At 43.3% G+C, this 6,313-nt stretch overlaps 1 protein-coding gene across 1 annotated transcript in view; it reads left to right on the top strand.

Annotated features, from left to right (window-relative positions):
* Window positions 1–6,313, top strand: part of ppm1lb (protein phosphatase, Mg2+/Mn2+ dependent, 1Lb) — a 72,011-nt gene that overhangs the window by 46,034 nt on the left and 19,664 nt on the right. The window lies entirely within an intron of this gene.

A 6,313-nucleotide genomic window follows, 5' to 3' on the forward strand; every position in this document is an offset into this window, starting at 1 on the left:
CTACTGGGAGTCACATCCACACTACTGAAAGTCACATCCACACTACTGAGAACTGAGAGTCATATCCACAACTGAGAGTCACATCCACATCCACACTACTGAAAGTCACATCCACATCCACACTACTGAGAACTGAGAGTCACATACACACTACTGGGAGTTACATCCACACTACTGGGAGTCCATCCACTACTGGGAGTCACATCCACTCTACTGAAAGTCACATCACACTACTGAGAACTGGGAGTCACATCACATCCACACAACTGAAAGTCACGTCCACACTACTGAGAACTGAGAGTCATATTCACACTACTGAGAGTCACATCCACACTACTGGGAGTCACATCCACACTACAGAGAGTCACATCCACACTACTGAGAGTCACATCCACAGTACTGGGAGTCACATCCACACTACTGAGAGTCACATCCACATTACTGAGAGTCACATCCACACTATTGAGAGTCACATCCACACTACTGAGAGTCACATCCACATGAGCTTGCCTGCGGTCAGTCCAAACCAGAGCAGAATTGAATCTAGCTCAGATCAGAACCAGATTGAGCCCAGAATAAGAACCAGATTGAGCTCAGGTCAGACCATGATCCCTTGCTGTGGTCAGCTGCTGTTGAAGTAAAATGCAGGCGTGTGTGTGTGATGGAAAGTCAGGGAATAGATTTGTAACTTTCTATATGGTCTGTGATATTTGGCCTGCTGAAAGATGCTCTTTGTTCAAAACCTGTTTCAGACAGAGACCTGGGTCAGCCTCTGGACGCTTGGAAATGGACTCAAATGAATGTAGAAAGTGAACGTGATGAGAGTGCAAACTAGCTGACAGTCAACTGTAACTCCTAGTATTTTATAAATCTTATTTCATATAATGTTTTTAGTTGCTCCCCTTGCCTTCCAGAATTTGGGAAGACCGAGACACCATTGTTATCACCCTGCAAATCCAGGCCTGTCTCTGTGGAGTGCCCCAGAAAAGTCCGGAAGTTGTGACGATGTGCGGCGTACATCTCTCAGTGCTTCAGCCTCCAGGAGAGGTCCACAGGCAGTTATATTGGGTTGACCCACATCAGGACTGCCCCCTCGACCTCGTTAATTATCTCAGTAATAGTGGGGAGGTCACCACAGGGCCTGTCTTTATTAAGATTTCAGGATAGTCTCATCTCGTGTCTCGAGTGTGTTGGCCATCTTTTGAGTTGTGCCTATAAACTGCATAAAGCTTTACTTGTTGTATTTGAGCCACATGGTACAAATCTTACTGTAAAGAAGTGAAACATTATGCAACCATTAGTGGACACACAGCTCTCTCTTTCTCATCGTTACTTTCAGTGTGGATACAGATGTCCATTTAAGAGTCATTGTTACTGTCAGTGTGGATAAAGATGTCCATTTAAGAGACATTGTTGTTCACTGTCTTGGTGAAAAACAGGGCCGGAAGTGGCTGTGTTGAAGACCTGGAGTAGCTTCTTATGTAAACTGGGGACAGTGGTGGTCGTGGCATTCAGGGGGCTATTTAAAGATCCCAACATGAATCTGTACTCTACTTGCAGGATAAATAAATTACCACATAATTACCACTTGCTGCTAGTGTTAATTTTGTCACCTATTTTTAATTTAGTCTTAGTCTTAGTCTTGTGTCGAAATGTCCTTTTTAGTCTTTGTCATATTTAGTCATTCAAATATCATTTTTGTTAGTCAAGTTTTAGCCCATCTAAAAGTCTCTCGTCATTTTAGTCTAGTTTTAGTCAAAAGAAAACTAAAGGTATCTTAGTCTTAGTCAGTTTTAGTCAACACATTTTAGTCTTTTTTTTATAACAAATTATTTCTGATTACCATTTGAGTCAAATAGTGTTTCACACATCTCAATTTTCCAATAATATTGTGTGTCCACAGGGCTACTCGTCTGTTATAATAACTCATTCTGATTTTTTTGTCAGTCAGTATGTTTACATGCACAGGTAAGTCGAGCTACAGTTATAGCTCGGCTGGGATTTGACCATAGACAGTAAAAAGATTTGACTGGACCACTGTCATTCGTAGACCAGTGTTTCTCAAAGTGTGGTCCGGGGGATCACTGGTGGTCCATAAGTTATCCCAAGTGGTCTAACTTGAGCAGGCGGGTAAAATATAATATAGATTAGTTGTTTGCAATATTGAACCAACTTGTAAAAAAAACAGTTCTGCAACACTGTCTATGTAAGATATGCCAGTTTAAATCATACAGTATGAATCCACACAATAAGCAAAGTGCAAAGACAATAAGCAAGGTGGTTCAGTGAGTAGGCCTATTGTGTAGACTAATTATAGGCTACTGTTGAAGTAGGTCTAATCTTTTTTTTTTTTTTGCCAGGGTTAGTTAAGTGGTCCTGAAACTGAAAAAAGTTTGAGAAACACTGTCAGTAGGCCAAAATATTAATGTTTTACTCCGCGCTTCGCTAGATGGCGATATGCCCCCAAACACAACACATTCCCCAAACAGACTCTCCATCTTAGCCATAGCTAACTTGCTAGCGAACTTTCCATATTAGCTTACTTGCTGGCAAACTTTGCATCATCAGTCTAACTAGTTAAATAGTTGACATTACATGATGAACATTTTTCGATATGGACATTCTGGGGATGTTCATTTGTATGAGAAGCTTCAACTTCTGGGTATGTAGCATTGTGGCATAAAGCTTAGGTAGTTAGCTTGCTAACTCTGGCAGAAATCTCCAGTGTTCTTGTTCCATGTAGTTTGATGTTGCAGCCACAGGGTTGCAGCAACAGCACGTAGATAGACTAGCCTACAGGAAAGCTGTTGCGTGATGAACTCATTCAAATATTTTGAAAAAACTTAACAGCTAGATATTCTTCTCTTCTCTAGTCTTCTCATTTTGTAGACCTAAAATGAAGAGAGATTTTATCTTAGTTTTTATTTCATGCAAAAAATTTTAGTCTCGTCTTTTTTTTCATCAACAATAATGCATCTTAAGATAGTCTTAGTCAGTGTTTCAGGACATACTGCTGTCTCGTCATCGCCTCGCCTTAGTCATGAAAAAAGGTTGTTGATCTAACATATTTCCTCTCGCCTCTGCCTGACTTAAATGAACACTACTTGCTGCATAAATACATTGAAGAAAAAGGGAAAAGGGATGCATTTGCGCTGTGACTACGTCACATGTGTTTGAGAGGAGGTGTTTACTGAAACGGCTGGAGTGATTTTGACACCCTGGAGGTGGAGGTGGTTGGTGTTGTTGAGTGAGGTGAGCACAGGGTTTCCACGCCTGATTCTCTTGTGATGGAGGCCATGGGACACACCTGCAAAGATAAGAGCCTCTCCTCCCTCTCCTCTCTAAATCTGGCCCCCCTCTCTCTCTCTCTTCCGCTCCCTCTCTCTTTCCATCTCTCTCTTTCTCTCCTTACAAAATCTGTGTTCAATTTGCTTCCTCAACCATCTCTCATCTCTCCCTTATGTTCTCTCTCTCTCTCTCTCTCCCCTCCCTCTTTCTTTCTCACTCTTCCTTTCATCTCCTTCACCTTTCCATCCTTGTCCATCATTCTGTCTTTCTCCCTTCATTCCAGTCCTTCCACCTCCCCCCCTCCTCCTCTCTTCCTTTCATCGCCCGGTTCATGTGTGCTATCTGCCATCCTGGGCTCCTGAACAAAGGAATTCACGCACGACTCACTCTGGTCTTTGTCCAGCTGAAGGTGGAGACTCCTGCTGAGAATGGAGGCCTGTTTTTTTTTTTTATATAAAGTTTATTTTTGGGCTTTTTGCCTTTATTTGGACAGGACAGTGAAAAGTGACAGGAAGTAAGTGGGAGAGAGAGATGGGGAGGGGTCGAGAAATGACCGCAAAGATCCCAACATGAATCTGTGAACTGACAGTGAAAAGTGACAGGAAGTAAGTGGGAGAGAGAGATGGGGAGGGGTCGAGAAATGACCGCAGGTCGGATTGGAACCTGGGTCCCCGTGGGCACTCGGACCCGTATACGGTACGGGCGCATAGCCTGCTGCGCCACAGCACCCCCACAGTAGCTGTTTGTATCCGTCGTCACTATGGTGCAAAAGAAAATGTCTTCTCAACATTTGTCATATTTCTCACTACCCGTAATCGACCAATAATAATCAATACCAAACAATCATTTTAATGTCTGTTTCTGCACACCTTATGTTGGGTATCAAATGTTATTGATTCCGATCCTGCTTATCAATTCCTCATTTCGAGGATAAGGCCTTAATAATACATACAAATTTTTCTTTCATTTTTCAGTCCCCGTTTCAATTCTTTCTTATTGATTCCACTCAGTTCTGATATTTCATTTCCCAACCCTGCGCACACCTTAATTATCACAAGAGGCTGTCGGATGCATTGGGACACCTAAATAGGCTGTGAACAAGTCATTAGTATGAATACTAATGTGAGTGCATATTCCTCAGTGGCTCTCTGTGCATTCATCCCAGTCAGACAGAGGCACGCGAGTTCTCCGCTGATGTTTTATTCATCGTCCTGGGTTAACTGGCCACTAAATCCTTTATGCCAGCGCATGAAACATTCAGCGCACTCCCTGACACCTGTGGGTCAGCCAATCAGGGCTCTCCGTGGGTCTTCTGGCGAGTTTTAATTGGTCAGTCCGTGGAGAGTAATGGGCTGCTGGGAGGTGACCTTAGGGGACATGGGAGAGATGTGGAGCAGGCTATTAGTGTGTGTCGTTCATAAGTGTGTGTGTGTGTGTGTGTGTCTGTGTGTGTGTTCGTGTGTTCTCCAGATCAAACCATAGTCATGCATAGTGGCTGGAGCAGCCAAGCTTTAGTGAACAGCTTATTTGAAGGCCATGGACATACATCTTTCTTTCGAAAACAGAAATGGTGAGGCAAGGTAGGCAAGAGAGATACATTGCTGGTCAAAACGTTAGCGTAAGAACTGGTTTATAATGCTGAATGAAGCACAAAGCTTTACAAAAGCACATCCACTGTTTAAAGTCACAAACACAACGAACTAAGGTAACTTTTATGCATGCGCGAACCTATACATACCGGTAGATAGTCTGTGCCATAACATTTATTCCTGCAGGCTGCCCATTTTGGCTGTCATACTTAAATGGCTTTGCAAGAAGTAGGCCTACATAGACCATAACTTGTACTACTGTCATCTTCTTTAAGAACTTTTCCCAATATTTCCCATAGCCTATATCGCTTTTCCTGAAGGGGTGTCTTTATTATTTTAACTCGCGTCTTCAGCTTCTTTACTGTTGACTTAACTGTATTGATGCTTTACTGTATTGATGCTAGCCTTCTTGTGATATTTTAAGTAGGCCTATTTGTAGAAAATATATATTTAATTAATTTTAACTGACCCGCCCGCAAATGACCCGAATATCATTAAAATATTTTGTTTATGACTCATAACCGCGGGTGACCGCGGTCATCCGCGGGCGACCGTTTAATTTCGGGCAGACCGCGCAACACTGTCCAGCGGTGAGTGCAGAGGAACCGTGTCTCTGGCGGATCAGCTCACAGAGCCGGTTCTGAATGGATGGACCACTTCGTCCAACTCAATCTCACTCTCCACCACTCTCAGGGACCGGGGACACACACTGCAGAAGCACTGAAGTGTGTGTGTGTGTGTGTGTGTGTCTAAATGTGTTTGCCACTGACTCATAGAATGTGGCATGCCGCATGATTCTTTCTAAGGATTCTTTCTAAGCTTGTGCGTGTTGTCATACTGATCTCTCTCTGTAATGCACACACACACATGCATACACACTCACACACACATGCATACACACTCACACACACATGCATACACAGCGGAGGAGATGAGAGACAGAGAAAGGCCAAAGACGAGAAGAGGTAAAGATGTCTTTGAAGAGTGAGGAGAGCTCAGTGCATTAGAGCGGCCATGTTAATCCTGTGTCCAGCCTATCATGCGCTGTGGCCCAGTAAAGGTTAATGTGCTGCATGTGTGAATCCTCATGACTACACTGCAGTCACACAGTAAAATGGGCCGTTCAGTAGAGCTGTATTTCAAATGTGCGTGTGTGTGTGCGTGCGCATGGCCACGAGATAGGCCAGGTCAGATATGTGCGTGTGTGTGTGCGTGCGCATGGCAACGAGATAGGCCAGGTCAGACATTTGATTTACATGGGTTTCATTGTGTTTTTCCCCCTCAAAAATACCATAGTCCATTGGTATAACCTTACTGTTGGAAGAATAATCTACGGTTCCACTTAGAACGTCACAGAACCCTATGATGGTCTTTCAAGAATGAATCAACAGAGGAGTAAAGATGAACTTGGTGGATCCTGTTAAGATGTTATAGTT

This window comes from Alosa alosa, chromosome 15, assembly GCF_017589495.1.
Source record: "Alosa alosa isolate M-15738 ecotype Scorff River chromosome 15, AALO_Geno_1.1, whole genome shotgun sequence".
Classification (NCBI taxonomy): domain Eukaryota; kingdom Metazoa; phylum Chordata; class Actinopteri; order Clupeiformes; family Clupeidae; genus Alosa; species Alosa alosa.